Consider the following 18,434-nt stretch of genomic DNA (forward strand, 5'->3'; position numbering starts at 1 on the left):
AATCGTTGCAATCCTCAATTGCAACGATTAATTCCCTTTATACTTAGGTAAGATTTAGTTTTAGTTTTTTAGTTTTAAGATATCAATTGTTATACTGACATGCAGGTTAAAAAACCTGTTTAAAATACTGAATTGCCAAGACATGAACAATGTAAAAACACTTAGATATATATCATAACAATTAAGGCTGGTACGTTACTGCAGTAACTGGAGCACCTAGGTTAAAATAAAATGTAATTTATTTTGAATTTGGAACAAATAAAGAGTTAAAAAAAAAAAAAAAACGCATAGAAAAATGAGCAAATACACAAACCTTTCTTCTGAGGATGTAATCTTTGCTATCAAATTCGTTCGAAGCATTTACCTTTGAGCGGCAGATGACGCGATTGTACCTGTCGCATAGCGTTCTTATGAGAAAATGGAAGAGTTGCCAGTTTTCTTGATATGTTGTCTTCGTAAAAATCCAAAGTTAAACGTCATTTCGGCAACCAAGATGGCTTCTATCGGATTAAGAATCACAGAATTCTACAATTGATTTGGTTGTTCGACTGGTTTTATGGAGATTTCGTTTTTATGGCTTTCTCAGTCTAGGGTAATTCAAACAGTTAGTTTTGCATCGCCCGACGTTTCGGCCGTTTATTGTGGCCTTTTTCAAGGGTAAACTAGAAAAATATTACAACCTATAGAAACTACTGCTAACATTAAACATTGATATAACATGAACATATACAGTCTACCGTTTGCCGTCAATTTTTTTTTTGTTTGTTGCCACGATAAGCGTGTTTAGCTTGGAGGAGCTTCCTGTATGGTGCCTGTATTTTAAATGTTGTTAAGGTACTATTTCGCGGTATTTTGTTTTACTGGACTTACATTGAGTTCAATATAAATTAACATAGGACACTATATGACTGTATAGTGTCAACGGTTATTTTGAAGAAGATGGTGGGATAAAGCATACACAAAAGTAGATAAAGCTCATCTATGTCGACTCGTTCGTGCTTTGTTCAACTTGACTGTGTGTATTGTTTCGTGATCGTTCTCTGCGTGAGAGATTAGCTCTCACGGTATGGAGAATACCAGCGTACGTTGTGTTTAGCCCCGCTACATCTGTTCTGTAACTAACGGTGTTAGATGTGTTGTTTATATGACACATTTCTAGCATCGATAAAGCAGAACTTCGGTAGGTGCGATCGATTATTTTTGTACCTTCAAGATTGAACGTGTGCTGGTGATCTGCTATGTGTTGTATAAGTGCGGTTTTTGCATGGATGTGCTGTGTCGTTTGTAGGATTTCTGCGAGTTTGTTTGTATTGGATTTGTGTCCACTTAATCGTTTTTTAAGTCATACCAATATAAACTTTTTCGCAATTCCTACATGGGATGCTGTAGATAACGTTGTGTTGTTGTTGTGGTAATATTGGATCCTTTACCGGTTGTAGGAGTGTTTTGGTTGTTTTGATCGTTCTTGGAGCTATTTTTTACTGTAGGGTATTCTGTTTTTAGGATTGCGGCAAGTGCTGACGTCAAGATTGGGATGTTTGGCATTGATCGGTATTTTAGTTGTTCCGAAATTTGGTTGTTGTTTTCGTGTCGTTCATGGGCCGTGGAAAGCTGGACTGAAGGTGAACTATTGGTGTGATGCTGTGATGTTGTTGGTGGTTTTGATTGCGTAGGCGTTGGATCTTGGATATTGGATGCTGTCGGTAGATTTTCTTGTGTTAGCGGTATCGATGATGTTGAGTGCTGCGAAGGGTTTTCCTGAGTTGTATTACGGGTTTGGTTAATTAGCCTGTTTATCAACGCCGTTGGACACGTTTTATGAAGTTGTTTGCGAGGTTTATCTTCATGGTCGTTGGGTGGAAAGAGCGATAATTCAGCAAGCGTCCGGAGGCGATGGGTTTTGAATACCACTCTGTGTTCATGGTTTGGTCATTGTTGCGAAAAACTAGGGTGTCCAAGAAAGGTAGAGCTCCATTGTTTTCCATTTCGTTTGTGAATTGTAGGTGTGGGTTGTACTGGTTGTACAGGAAGTATTCTACAATATGAGTGACAATTTCCAATTAGAAATGGAGAATTGTCGAATATTTGAACGATCAAGCCAATTAAAAGTGCTAATGACGGAATCGGTACCACAAAAGAGAAACGTGGTCCTTCGGTGTAGAAACACCGCTCAAACTCTTATTCAGGTCGGCTAGTCATTAACGTGCACTAACGTGCACTAGCAATCAATGGCCAGGAATGAAATACAGTGAATTTAATTGAAAAGAAATTACTCAATCTCAAAACGATAGCGTAAAATAATATTTGCTACTTAATGGTACAGGTTGCATCTCATTCCTATTTTCTACATGCATACATACATTAAACTCCTCTCACAGTATTTGTTCTTCACTGCGCTTGTCGTTGGGAGCCCCGTGATGCTGTCTCACCTGCATGCTGATTGATGCACCGCTGATCACACGAACTCTACCAGGTCGTTGCCCTTCATTGCACCGCAGATCTACTTCGTCACCGTTGCGCTGATGCATCGTTGTCTGTCACGCAACAAAATTTGTCGCAATGCCAACGTCGAATCCACGCTGTTTTATTGCGCGGCATGCAATCGCCGCACGCTGCACTAGCCTCCGTCACTCCACTGCACTGGTGTAGCAGTGGGTATCATACAGCCACAACTAGCCGCATCTGCGATGTCGCTTTACATCACACCAAAGTGTCGCACCGGCTATGCATGTTTCACTGTCCATGCACGTTGCACCGTTGTGTCGCACGATACTATCGCCCCGCCTATGGACGTTGCAAGCTGCACTTGGCCGATTCGATGTACCGCAGCTCGCTACGTTCAAAGGCAACCGCCCAGGATTCGTAGGCACAACGAGGATGACTGTGGGTGCGATGGGAATGGCTCTCGTGGGCCCTCTCGATCGAGTTCTATCGTCGTCGCATCGGTCTTGCACGGGAAATGGAAACTTCTGAGAGCCTTTTGTAGATGTGCGTCGTAAAGTGAGACGTTGCCCGATACACGAATGTAACACGTGCACAATGGTGGCGTGAGGTCGCTTGAACCGATCGCTGTCCAATTGTGGTTGGATTGGAATTCTCCGAATACTGTTCCGCTATTCAAACTATTTGGGTGGATTTTTAGGATTCCTCCGAATTTGGCATGCACGTGCTTAATTCGGCAGATAGAACATTCCTCTGGTCCGTGAATCTTGAATGCTAGCGATCACCTGGACCGGTTCCTTAATGTGTCAAGCCACTATCAGTTTTAATTTTGGATAATTTCCGATTTGTGGGCACTTTTCACAGGCACTTTTATTCTTCATACCACCAGCCAGCTTCACAAATGGTACAATGCCGTTCTATTGTCCCATCCCGGACTGATTGTTCTCTAGGTGCGACCGTGCGAGAGTGGTATAAATCCATTCCTATGGATCAATGCAGTGGCGCCGTGTGAGATGAAGGGTTTAAGATGTTGCGTTGGTCATGTGGTTTTATTTTAAAGTTGATATTAAAGGTAACTTCGATAATAGTTGGCGCATTTTTGTCGGCATAACTTCGAAAAATGTAACATATGGAAATTTCCGGAACAGGGATAACGTGTGGAGGTAAAAAATCGAAGCTATACGCGATTTTGGAATCCAAGATGGCGGCCATCGTTTTTAAAAATACCGTCAAATAATAATAATGCTAACTACGCTTCAATATGGGTATTTCCAGGAAGGGGCTGACGTTTAAAGGTCGAAAATCAATGTTGGATGCCATTTTGAAATCCAAGATGCCGATGAGTGTTTCCAGATTGGGGACCACGTATAGAGGACGAAAATCGATGTCCGTCGCCATTTTGGGATTTAAGATCGTGGCCATCGGTCTTTGAAATAAATTTGTCAAATCCTACAATATGGGTATTTTCCGAAGCGGGATGACGTAAAGAGGTCAAACAATCTATGCTGAACTATGTAACAAATACTGTAAAATACACAATAATATGGGTACTTTTGGAACGAGGATGACATGTAGATGTCAAAATTCGATGTCCACCGCCATTTTCTAATTCAAGATCGTGACCATCGGATTGGGAAAAACTTTCAAATATTCTACAACATGGGTGTTTTCCCCGATCTGGAAATAATGATATTGCAGAGTATTTGTCAATTTTTCTTAAAAAAGCCTCATCCTTGGATTCCAAATTGGTGGCAGACATTAATATTCGATTACTACACGTTGTCCCCGTTCGGATAATACCCATATTGTATTTGACATTTTTTTCTTATTCCGATGGTCGCCACCTTTGATTCCAAAATGGTAGAATCTGAAAAAATGGAGGAAATGTTATCGAATCTTCACGTCATTCTCCCTTATTGTTGGGTATTTGACAGTATTTCTAAAACCAATGGACGCTATCTTGGATTCCAAAAAATACTCATTCTGAAGAGTATTTGACAGTTTTTCTAAAGCAGATGTCCGCCATCGATTTTCGGCCTGTACACGTCACTTCTATTTCGAAAATATTCACATTGGACAGCAAAATATGGGACAGGCTTCGAAACATAGCATATTTAGGAAGTTTGCATGCATGCTAGCGCCACGTAGCGAGAGAGTTTCGAGCTAATAGGAACATTATCCGGATGGCCGTGGAGATCTGAACAAGTGTAAGCTGAAGACAGTAAATGTCTATTTGGCCAAGATTTCTAGATACAGCTTTTACAGGAAGTTTGCATGCAAACTACACAGTTCGAAAAAGTAGTGTAAATTTCTGTTTAGTATGATGCACATAAATGGAGCGTCACATATAATATAAGTTTACATTATATATCATGTAAAGTTCTGAGACATTTCATGCAATGTAGCAAATATTGTATACAAAAGCCCATTGTTGTAAACAACATTGTTTACAAGTTGCTCGGTTGCGTGAAATGAAACACAAGTTTACGTGAATGAATGTTTACATCACTATTAAAATTCAGAATTTTTATCTGTGTAGCGCCGTGTAGTGAGAGAGTGCTGATCTAGTATGACCACCATCCGAAAACAACTTTACTGAAGACAGTATTTTTTTTATATGAACAGGATCTCGAAAAACAGCTTAAATGTATGGGAATTTCATATGCACACATATGACAGAGTTCTGAACTAGTGTGATCACCATCTGAAAAGACTTGGTCACCTGAACAAAGATAGCAACTTTATATATGACCGTGATTTTTTTCCTTGATTTGTTTCTCGTCGATCTTGTCGAAGCCAGGGCAGCTTCCACACCTGGACCCTACTTCTATCGAACCATCGAATTCATGGACCGGGGACCAACGACTTTGCGTGATCAGAGATGTTATGCCTCAGAAAATCACAGTGGCACCGACTGGAATTTAACCCAGGTCTTTTGGGGGAGAGGCAATCACACTTACCACTACACCACCGGCGCCGCTGACATATGACCGTGATCACGAGATATTCTATGTTGGACCCAAATTCCATCTATTATTGCGCCCGTCATATGTAATATGAAAATGAAGCGCCTCTAGAGGCGTAATTCCCAATTAAACCTAGATTCAATGGCTCAACTTGTTGGTGTAACCTAGGACAAAAATTATATATTTCAACTAATGAGATACTCGTTTGGAGCATCTGACCTGTTTTAAGGTCGCTGGGCGGAAAAGAATTACACAAATCAGGTCGTTATTCTGGGTTTTGGTTGGCAGTGATAAAAGACACAAAGGGAAACAGCAGTATTATATCGAAAACGATTAAGTATAAACTAGCAACACAATCAAATAACCATCTTATCCAACACACCTCGTAGAATCTTCTTGCATATGTACCTAGTAGAAAGTGGAGCTTTTCCGAATGTTACCTCATCAGCAGAAAGGCTAAGACTTATCGAATTTCCCGGGGCAACACAACCATAATCCGTAGTGAACATTGTTGCTAATGCTATTGCAGTGGAATCTCTCTCATGAGAATGATTACAGTCATAATATTTGCATGGAAATGAAACTGGTTCTACCATGAGTCCAATTCGGACCGGAACTATACGTTAGAGCGCATCTTATGGCCGACTATACTGCAATTGCATTTTATGCCAAGGATAACAGGTTCGAGTAAGGTGAAATTGTTCTGATCAACTTAGGGACTCTTTGATACAGTGCAGGCGGTATGTCTGCAATCAATGGATAGCACATTGTGTCAATAACAATTGCGCATAATTGCCACCCCAGATCAGCCCCGGTCAATCTGGAAGGAAGCGATGAATCGGCAGTGAATTTGTACCTGTTTCCTTTGGGTCAGCTCCTAGGTGGCTCAATGTAAATTTTGGTTGTGAGCAATTGTCACCTTTTTAGCTATACGAATACGTTGGATTTGACACCAGACTCAAAATGAGGTGCATCTGCTCGAATTGCAATTTCCTAGAAATGGCCCTTCTCACTTTCTCTAATATTTTCTGATTTTATGATCCAGAAATCTATAAACACGACATATTGTGGTGAAATGTAATTAACAAGAATAACACATGCATTTATTTATTGCCGTTCTTACATTAAACAAACATGCTTCCTTGTTACCCACCGCGCGTTATCTCGCAATGTGTCGCATATGGACGAACAAAAGGCATATTTACAGCCTATATTAGCAAGGATAGGTCATTCTAACGGACTGACCTTTTCCCCTCGGGCTGGGTACATATAGTAATAGTGTCGTTCACCTACATTGCATATCCTTCTGCGAAAGCATTCAGTTAGAAAATGCGAAAAGGGAACGCACACAGGCACACAAGGCAGGAGCTCGACTGGGAACTGATTATCAGCATCCGGACCAAATGTATTACGCACAATAAAACATCAATTAAACGGCTGAAAAATATCACATTTGGTGAGAAAGAGACGTTTAGTTTTCTGCCTAGGGCGACTAGTGGGCGATGTGAAGGAAAAACTGGACCATTCCTGATCGTTGTATGGTGCAAAGCGAACGAACACAAAAGGAGCCGTAAGACCAAGGTTGCAAAGACTCATTTCAGCTAAAATAATGTTTTTCGGAATAATAAAACCAAAAGATGGTATGATGGCATGTTTTACGTTGGAAACATAAAACCTGTAAATTTTGCTTTCTATGAGTCACAATCAGCGATTTGCTGATCGCTGAGTGAGTGAGTGAGTGATTGAGTGAGTTTGTGAAAAATCGCTGATTGTGACTCTCATGAAGTGAAATAAACAGGTTTAATATGTCAAACACATTCTTGGCAACCTCTTCTTGTATCCTACCAATTCAAAATTTGATCATGGCATCTAATTATTTCATAATTTAGAAAAACATTGTTTTAGCTGAAATGAGTCTTTGCAACCTTGCGTAAGACCTTCGGCGATATGTTATTGATTAATTTGTGTTCGTTAATTTAATTGGTGTGCAAGTTTTCTACCAGTTGAGTAAACATGTCAGAAAATCAATTGATTGTAATAGGTAACTCCTCGTCATGATTGGAAGTTACAATAAAGGGGAATCGATTTGCTGGCGGTATAACATAACAAGGTAGCTTGTAGATAGTCATGTGTTATTTTCAAGGTCATTCACGAAAAATATCTGGGCTCAATATGTCCCAATTAATGGACTTATAGTTACCGTATCTGTCTTTGCAGCAAAGTACTCAGAGTTTAATTGTAGGCAGAGAGTTTACTTACCTTACCAATCCGGCTAAGGCCTTGTTGTCCTCTGCTGTCCGAAGAAGACGTCTCCACTCTACTCGATCCATGGCCACACTTCGCCAGCCTCGTAGTTTGCGAAAGGTCCGCAGGTCGCCTTCTACTTGGTCGATCCACCTTGCCCGCAGCGTGCCTCTCCTTCTTGTTCCTGTTGGGGCGCTTTCTAGAACCATTTTTACTGGGTCGTCGTGCGACATTTTTACAACGTGCGAAGTCCACCGTAGTCGCCCATTTTTTGCAATGTGGACGATGGATGGTTCTCCCAGCAGCTGGTGTAATTCGTGGTTCATTCGACTCCTCCACGTTCCGTCATCCATCTGCACTCCACCGTAGATGGTACATAACACCTTCCGTTCGAAAACACCAAGGGCGCGTTGGACCTCCACGAGCATAGTCCAGGTTTCGTGTAGACAGTCAACTTCGTGCGGCGGCGAATTTAATTCGACCGGAGCGTCCTCCGGAGTCCAAATCACGATTCCTTGTCATAATGCGTCTTTGAATTTCTCTGCTGGTTTCATTTTCGGCGGTCACCAGTGAGCCCAAATACACGAGCTCATCGACCACCTCGATTTCGTCACCGTCAATCTGAACTCGGGGTGGGAGGCTAACTTTGTCTTCCCTAGAACCTCTTCCTTTCATGTATTTTGTCTTTGATGCGTTGATAGCAAGTCCAATCCGCCTAGCTTCAGCCTTCAGTCTGATGTACGTTTCCGTCATCGTCTCAAAGTTCCGTGCCATGATGTCGATATCATCGGCGAAGCCAAGAAGCTGGATGAACTTTCTGAAGATCGTGTCACTCGTGGCAATAGTCACAATTTGTTCAAAAAATAAATTAACATAAAAATCACAAAATTAAAAATTATTCTAAAAACTATTACAGAATCAGTTCATGTCGCGAAACATTGCAAATTACTCTTAGACTGAGTAAAATTGTCCTCACTCTTCCTCAAAAATCTGCTCGAATATGAGGAAAAAAGTCGAAAATTTCGCTAAAACGTATTACGCATATTCAAAAAGTTTTTCCTGGAAAATCGAGCAAAGGTTTACTCAGTCTATGTGTAACCTCAAATACGAGTTGGTTAAATCGGTTGGGTAGTGAAATTATCGCTAATACTGGAACATAGGTATCTCTCCTAAAACAAAGATTTGCATACTTGAAACTTGCAATCAGCCTAAAAATGACGAACTTCATTTAATTATCCTTAAGATTTTAGCTCCTTTCCAATAGTTGCGGTAGTGTTCCTATAATAATGGAATCCACTAGAAACCAATGCGTTCTACTATTATAGGAACCAAAGTTAGTAGCTCCACAGCTACTGGAACAGTGTTCCTATTGATGGATGAAAAGTTTTCGAAAAATGTGTACAATTTTTGCACAATGTAATATTTTCCAAACAAAATAGAGATTGTGGTGGAAATTAATAAAAAGACAATTGAAAAAGCATGTCCCTGCAGATTTCCGGGGTCATAGTAAAATTAAAACCACCACTAGAAGACAATCTATCAGGCAACCAGATGAGCTGCAGAAAGCATCAATTTAATCATGTGCGTAGGAGAAATAAATCAAAATGTGATTTTGTCCATCGGAAATAAGTACAAAGACTGTATACGAAAATGTATGGGAAATTTGTCATTTCCGCAGATTGAGTTTATATACCAAAACAAGTGAAAATAATAAATAATGCATTTTTGGTGACTTATAAGCTTCACGCAAAACCTAATCGGTAGTAGTTTCTAAAATAAATTAAATTTATTTGGGTACACTTTAGTGGGTCATTCGTAACTTGTCCGGGGATCAGATATTTGAACTCGTGACTTTAGCGTGAGCGGTATGGATGTTAACCACTACACCGTATGCATCCCTTACCGCTGTTCGTGAATGGATTTTCACTCAGAATGTTGGAGAAAATCGACTTTTACTTCGGTAGAGGTTGGACCCAATTTTTAAAGAAAAAAGGACAATTTTACAAAAATCTTCATGCCGCAAAATTAGTTTATCCAGCACTGGCAGGGTAACATCTGTCGAATTTTAAGCTGAAAAGTTATACACTTGGGTAAGCTGCGTAATTTTCAGATGGAAACAAGCTTTTAATTTGAACTTACATCAAAGATTGAAAAATAAGCTTGATTAATTAATGATTTTTACGAAAAACTTCCTTGATTCATACTCTTGTATAAATATGCACAAGATTGTTTATTCATGATTCTAGGATTACTATCAACTTGCTTTGAAAAATTAGCCATACTTATTCTTCCAGCCTCCTTACTGAAAGCATTCTTATCGTATCCAAATCCTTTTTCCTCCACACTTGCCATCCTAGCTATCTATACCTAGTAGAAAGAGTGAGTGCAATCATTTGTTCTCGTGTGTCAACATACATATATATATATACCCATATATACCTGTGTACATTCCAAAAAGTTGTTGTTCAGCAGTATCACCTTTCTCGGTTTTGCTAAAGCGTGGCACGTCATGTTCAGAGCATTAGACCCAAATTAAGGGTGATAGGCTCATCAGCTTGAAAATACTGCTTTTGCTATACCCATGCCCATGTACTGGTGTGTCACAAGGCTTGGGGGTTGTAAGATTTCCTTTATCGCCATCCATAGTTGGCTGATGATACGCAGTGCGGTGCAACATCCTTCCTGATTTTCCGGTACTTTCCGTCCCGAGATGGAGAGGGTGAAGATGTGGCTGCCTGATGACAACAAACACCAAATGGCAACATCAACAACAGCAGCAGCAGCGACAAGAAGCAACACCAGTGTCGAGGATGCACATTCGAGGGTAAAAATGGAAGCCACTCTCTTTTCATTGAAGCTCATTTTCACCCCGTAAACGTATCCCAACTGCGGCTGCGGAACTCTCGTCTCTAGTGGGAGTGATACTCAGGAGGTCTCGGGATAATAAAGGCGTCGACAGTGCAGAGCAGTACATATATAGCTAGGATGACGGCAACAACAGCACGACAACTCTTATTTTTTATGGAGATAACAGAAATCACATTTTCTGACTCATTTTCAGCTTCACTTTCGCCTGACAGTTCCAGAAAAGTCCACATCTCCCAAGCTGATGGTTTGTACATTTTCTCCCGTGCGATTCCAAGAAAGGGGAATGGTGAACCGAAAGCGGATATCCAGAGGATTACAGTGCGGGGGAGTTCTCCCCAAATCGCTTTTGCCGGTGTTTCCTCGAGTCACAACCTTCATTCTGTATGCGTGAGTTAACGTGGTACATTTTTAAACATAGACACTCTGGATTATAACTTTAGCTCCCTGTCTTTCCCGTAGATGACGTACTCTGTCCCTCAAGCAAGGGTATGGCAACATAAAAAATGATTGCATCATTAACGAACAGGATATCGGGACAGGAACGTAATACGATAACAAGATGAAGGAGTGAAGAAAAGTGAAAGCCATTTATCAAAGTTCGCTGATGATGATAATGTGCGTGGTACGCCAGAGTTCATATATCAGGAAGTAGGTAACGGCGTTGAATTTCAATCGTTTAGGATTATTTTTGAAACTGGTGGCTCTGTTTTTTAGAAGTCAAATCTGCCAGAAGAACAATGCTCTATGTGGGATATGGACGTTTGATGAGGATGAAATATTTATACAAGCTTTGGTACCGTAAAACGAGGTTCACTTCGATCACTGGTTAGTTTCTCTATTTAAACTAATTTTGTGTTAATAATGTTACTCAGTTGTTTGGTCACGTAAAAAGTTAATTTAGGTGCTATTATCTTCTATAACCGAATAGCCTAGAGCAAACGTGTAGTATCGGTAGTGGTCATTAAGACCTACTAAGAATAGCACTACGGACCCGCCAGTTCCGGTGGTAGAAGCACACAGGTGGCCCCTAATTCACGGCCTTTAGCTTACCTTACCAATGAATGAATGGTTAGGGTCAAATATAAAAAAAGATCCCTAAAAAAAAGTACAGTTTTGAAAAAAACATAGCTGCAAATATTTCTTATGCATTGAAATTGTGTGCAACCAATATATTAACACATCCCTTGAGATCCATTCTATATTGAAAATAATTTGTCACGGCCTGATAGATTTTTTCATTAATGACATTTTTTTCAATTCTTAAAAATCACGATTTCATAGGTGCATAATGGGGTGCCAATATTTTTTTTTGTAACGGACCATCTGCCTCGAAAAAATCTGTTGATTATGACTGCTTATAATCGTGCGTACAAATCATCCTATAAGCATCATGTTATTTCCAAAATAAACGAATCCATAATCGATAAACCACGAAGTTGACTATTTAGAAGACGGTGATTAGACATTCTCTACTTCCACGAGACTTGGACTATGCTGGTGTTTTTGAACGGAAGGTTTTGCGTACCATCTACTGTAGAGTGCAGAGGGAAAATGAAACGTGGTGGCGGCGAATTGCACCAGCTGTTGGGAGTCCACACCGAGAAAATTGGGTGACTACGGTGGGCTGGGCACGTTGTAAGAATGTCGGACGACAACCCGGTTAAAATGTTTCTTGATAGAAAGCCGCCTGGAACAAAACCGAAGAGGTGATCTGCGGGCAAGATCGACCAACCAGGGGTAGCGACCTGCTGACCCACCGCAGACGGCAAGGCTGGCGACTTAAAGCTACAGTACCGGAAAAATACACACTTGATCCCTGGAGACGCTGATACCCTGATTAGGTTTTCTCGAAATCCACAGCAGTTTTTTTTTCTGGTAAGTTTCCACAAAGTCTCGTCTAGACGTACTTCGGACTTTTTTTAGACACCATGAAAGTTCAAATAAATTGAATTGGTGCTGTTCTATTTGATTTTTAGTTCAGTTTGAATTTAATATGCAAAATCTGTTAGAGGAGACATGATCCCCCAAGGATTACTTTAACCTGATATATGAGTGTAAAAAAATAAACTTAGCTTGAGGATACACGATTCCTCATAATTTGGACATATTCGAAGACAGGATGTGTTTTAAAATTTTTATTCTAATGCATATAATAAAAAGGGGGTAAATTTTCCCCTATTAACTTACAAAATATAATTCCCGCGAGTCTGTGCAAAAAAAAAAAAAGGTTTTGAGATACACAGTTCGAAAAAGTAGTGTAAATTTCTGTCACTATGATGCACATAAATGGAGTGGCACATATCATGCAAATTCACATTACAGATCGTGTAAATGTATGAGTCATTTAATGAATTATTCTAAATATTGTATGCAACCATCAATATTTTTTGAAAGTTTGCTAGTTTACGTGAAAAGGAAGTATACATGCTTCAATTTTAGCATGCATGAATATTTACTTCTTCTTCTTCTTCTTCTTCGCATTTCAAGCATTGCATATCGCATATTAGCTTATAGCGTGCTCTCAACTTAGTGTTCTAGATGCACTTCCACAGTTATTAATTGAGAGCCTTCGATGCCTGTACCATTTTTGCATTGGTATAATTGTGTGGCAAGTCTCATCATACTTCTATGCCCAGGGAAGTCGAGAAATTTTCCAACCCGAAAAATTCTTAGACCGGACCGGGAATTGATCCCAGCCACCTCCAGCATGGTCTTGCTTTGTAGCTGCGCCTTTACCGACTGAGCTAAGAGAGGCATGAATATTTACATCACCATTAAAATTCATAATTTTTTGGTGTGTAAATACAATGTCAAAACAGGGGATCAAGTGTGTCTACTCTCCAATGATATGAGCCATTGTTGTATGTATAATTTTATAATGTATGAGCTTTCGTGTTGCACATTTTCTGGACATCCACAGTGTTACAAATAAAAAAAAAAGATGAAGTGACCTACTGTAGTTTGTTCGTAGTTAGACTAGCAACCTACAATAGGGCATTTGAAAAGATGTTTTGTCGTACCGTGTCGTGTCGACACCGTGTAATCATTGTGCTTACCATACAATATATAAATCCATAGAAAGCATACAATATGTAAATCCATAGAAAGCTGCATCTAGAACATTAAGTAGAAAGCCGACAACGCGCTCGTTACAGAAGCGAAAAAAGACCAACAATGAGCTGCAATTGTATGGAAGGATTATACCATTCTACTATTAAATGAGTTTTGTTGGTGTTAAAAAAGAAAAGTAATGAGAATTCCATGAGTTCACTTATCTAAACTAACATATGAAAAGGGCATATTTTCCAAATTGTAAACAATACCCTAAAACATTGAAGACTAACTATCTCATTTTTCCTTGTTTCAAGATCCTCCTCGGTGGGCGAAGCCGAGTCTTGTCACTATTCACAAGGCATAAAAGTAACAAGGACTAAGAGGTGTTCCTTTGATTAATGAAAAATCCTGTTTCCTAGTTTGAAGTAGTCAGGACTAGGAATCGGTGGTAGATCTTACATCCCATAACGTACCACAAAAAGGTGACTACCCACGTTACGGGGCAGAATATCGAGTTGTGGAGAGTTGACTGTAGTTGAAAGTTATAGTGAAAGTGAATTAGTGAAAGTGACAATTATACAAAAGTAGTAGAATTAAAAGGAAGAATTTGGTTACATACTATACCAGTCAGGCTAATGATGGCTGCGCTGTTTGAAGAAGTCGTCTCCATCCCACTCGATCCATACAGTACCGGACAAAATTATAAAACATCCATCCATTTTATATTTTTCTCTCTAAAAAGTTCAATGAGCTGTAACTTTCCAGGATACGCATTCCTATCACTTAAATTTTGAATGCTGAATCATCAACTATTATAAATTTATCGGTATACCCGGAAAAAAATAACCATACAATTACCATAAAATAAAATACAGTTACAAGTAAATCTATTGCCAACAATCGATCTTATTGTGTGTATATAGTACACGAAGTTTTAACATATTGTTATTACAATAGATGTACAGTAGGTCCCATATAGTAAGAGTTTTCAACAATAGAACAACAATACAATTAATGGTAAATGGTTCAAGTTTGTTCGGGAAAAAGTGATTTTTCGTATGGTTAAGATACATAACGACCCCCTTAATCTATTGTATATTCCCCCATTTACCATAGATTCTATTGTTGTTTTATCGTTGTCGAGAATACGATTTATTGTAAATACCATAAACTCTATTGTATGGTTACAATACATTTCATTGTACCTCTACGGTTCTTTTTTTTACGGGTAGTTTTGGGTATCATTGAATGAGTCTATATGAAGTTTGAGTAACTCTAGTAAAAAGCTTCTTATTTTACTAACCCTTTTTCAAACTGTTATATAGTGAAGTACAATGAATTAAGTCAACATAAATTTTGCACATTGTTGTCAAAATATTGATCTCTGAAGCGCATTTAAATTAGATCACGACAAAAAGAAGTTCTTTTTTGATTCAAAATTCAGTCAAAATTCGAAAAAAAAATTCACATCCTTACAAGTTATATCTCATTGAACGTGTTTTGAGAGACAAAAAATCAACAACCAATGCCTGAATTATATTGTGTATATTGTTATGTTGTGTAGTAAAAGCACAATGCTAATTTATGGCCAAGGAAGTCCACAAAATTTCCAACCCGAAAGATTTCCTCGACCGGACCGTGAATCGAACCCGCCACCTTTGGCTTGGTAATACCGTGTCTTTACTGACCAGGTTATCTGAGGCCAACACTCATTGTTGGTGCATGAACGAATTAACCACAAGCGGTCTGTTCCCCTCCTCCACCAGTTAATGCAATTAAATTATGCGTTTAATGATCGAAATGAAATCGTTTGATAGCAAAAATAACATAAAACACGATTATTTCAAAAGCATTCCCGACAATTTTCCGGGCCGAGCTACCCCCAGGATCAGAAGCCAATATCTTTACCACACGGACGTACGCCACAAAACATGGATGAATAGCAGAAATTCGCATCGGAATATTTACACATATTTGCAATGCGCTTTCTGCTCTATTTATATCCAGACAAACCGAAATATTTTTCCTACTATTTGATGCACAAATCTATGTCCCCTCGTTGGTTGCCTTGCCAATGGTGCCAAATGAACACGGTCAGGTGTGGTTTAGTGAACACTAAATTAACTGCTGTAAAAGAACTGAGAGAAAACCCGCGCTTAGCTGTAATTACACAATACCACATACACCCCATCCCCTCTGAACGAGTTTTACCAATATCTAAAGTCGTTCACGTGGAATCTGTTATATAATTCATATTTTCATCTAATATAGGACCTAATTGATAATGCAGCTGACCACTCTGTGAATGGTGTGCTCAGCTTAATTATATCGACCGATGTGCTTTTGCGGCCTGAACGATAAATTTCTACCGCATAACCAGCCAATGTGGCTCGATAGTTTTACCCACCCCGTAGTAGATTTTTCACACCAAGGAATAAATAATTTGACGATGGTCGCATTAGCGACGGATTTTAGAAATTAAAAATAAACAATGGATTGATCAATCCGTAGAGGGCTATCAGCTCGCTTTACGAAAACAAAATCTTTTTAAATTGAGACTTCACCGTAAGTTACATACTTGGACTTGAAGTTGCACAAACTGGCAAAATTCTTTTTATTTTTGTAATGAGCCGCTGCTCCATCTGACATAAAAGTAATATTTGTGAAACTAATAGATTGTTTAATGAAATCTAACAATTTTGATATAAATAATTGAACTGCTATTGTATCATGGGTCAATACTTCTGAAATAATAATAAAGCTTAAATTTTCCAACTTGTTTTCTTTTATGTAGTAAATTTTGAAAGGATGTATCGTAGCTTGATTATTGTTCCAATGATACCCCTGTGCTGAGTTTTGAATAATAAATGAATAATTTTCAGAAAAGTCGCAAATCACTAAAATTTCACCGTTTTGAAGCGATTTTTTTTTATTACTTAGGTAAGATGATTGCTCTTTATGAATAAAATCATGGGTTATGAGCTTTTCAACTTTTTCCGTCAAATATTGAACAAACTCATCTGCAGATTTAATAATAGTTTCCAAATTACAACGGTCGGTAGTCAACCACTGTTGAAATAAAACTTCTTCCATATCATCTGCTTCTAATACTGATGTAAGTTCCCTCACGATACTATCTGTGGAAATGCATTCTTCACATGTACGATAAAAACAATCTATGGTTCTAATAGGACTACTGCAAAGTATTTTGTCTGCAATTTCTTTACATGAATCAAATTTTCACTATTAATAATAAATTTAACATTTTCATGTATAGTACAGACACATACATTATGTGTACCTGTACTATCCAACAGTATGCAATGCTTTGGTCGGAGCTGAGTGAACGAAGTAAATCCGATCCGATCCGATAACACTTTTGTATTTCTCTTCAAAAATCATAAAAGCCTCTTTAAGAGACATCATCAATAAACGTTTCTGAACATGCTCTTTATATCCATTTCGATATTCAGAAACATAATCATTACTTCCTGGCATAGGCCTACTAATATCATCACTGTCAAAGAAATTTAAAACAATTTGTTTTTCAGTATCATTAAATCCATGACCACTTCTTGCTTTCTTACTACAAAGAATACCTTGTTCTCTGACTAGCCTTTTCATCTGTTTCACTGTATGATGGGGTGCATTAAACTCATTAACTATTTGATTCACTGACCATGATTTAGGGAGCACTGATAACACTTTTAATTTGTCATTTGTACTCGTAGAAGGCAAATTAAATTTCTTCTTTAACTGCATGATCATTTCGTCAAAATCATTTGATTTGTTGACATCGTCTGAATCCATCCCAAATATATTTTTACGCACTGCCTTTGTGATCTCTGCAGATTTTTGAACACGATAATTCATACTTCTCATACTTCTCGATGAAATTGGTGATAACTGTAAGGTTGAAGCTATACAATTGAATTGTTCCACATTATATGGACCTTGGATCTGATCCGCTGATGGGATTGATTCTAGCGATGGATCTGTATCTGTAAAATTAAAGAAAAGAAAGAAAAAATATTACCAAACATTAATATATAACGCTGTTAAGGTGATAGTACCATGAACGGGGGTGGTTTTGATAATAGGGGTAACTTTGGTAATGCAGCTAAGCCAAAAATTTATGACTTAAGGCACATCGTACGCAATATTTTGGATAGGAAACCGATGTTCCCTTCCAAAATAATGAATACGAAGAGCATTAAGTCATAACTTTTTGGATTAGCTGCATTATCAAAGTTACCTCCATTATCAAAGACATCCCCGTTTACGGTACATCGAAGCCGCATCTGAATTTTCCCCATGTTTGTGGAGCACGAGCTGCATAAACCGCATATCGTACAGTCGTGAAAATTTGATAGATTGTTCACCGAGGTTGGCCTACCAATCGATCAAATTTGTACGATAAGCGGTTCATCCAGCTCGTGCTCTAAAAAAATGTTGAAAATGAAGTTGTATCTTCGATGTACAATCCTTAAACCACACAGTTGAAACAGTTAAAGTTATTATTATTTACCTAGTGTATCATCAAATTCCTGATGTTCTGATTGCTGATGACTTGTTGATGGTTGCGGCTCTTCAAACTTCCGAGCATGGCTTGATTCTTTTCCATCCGATCGCCTCTTTTTCGGGAGAGGTGTCCTATTGTGCACTAAAATTCCACGACACGATTCACAAATACGCATTGTTACATCCAATTGATGATCAAAGCCCCATGAATGTATTTTCTCTATGAGACTTGATGATAAATTACGTAAATTATTGCGGCTGCAATTGGGATTGTTTATGTTGGCACTACATTGCACCCTTTTAATAATCAATTCAGCAGATTTTTCCATTGTTGTATAT

At 38.7% G+C, this 18,434-nt stretch overlaps 1 protein-coding gene and 1 pseudogene across 1 annotated transcript in view; both read right to left on the reverse strand.

Annotated features, from left to right (window-relative positions):
* LOC135710314 (general odorant-binding protein 56a-like) overlaps nt 1-18,434 on the reverse strand; it is a 409,005-nt gene that overhangs the window by 242,507 nt on the left and 148,064 nt on the right. The gene's annotated exons all lie outside the window — the stretch shown is intronic.
* Nucleotides 956-2,528, reverse strand: LOC135710303 (uncharacterized; annotated as a pseudogene).

The sequence above is a fragment of the Ochlerotatus camptorhynchus genome, unplaced genomic scaffold (genome assembly GCF_037179485.1).
Source record: "Ochlerotatus camptorhynchus isolate MF236.1 unplaced genomic scaffold, CSIRO-AGI_Acam_v1.1 ptg000378l, whole genome shotgun sequence".
Taxonomy (NCBI): domain Eukaryota; kingdom Metazoa; phylum Arthropoda; class Insecta; order Diptera; family Culicidae; genus Ochlerotatus; species Ochlerotatus camptorhynchus.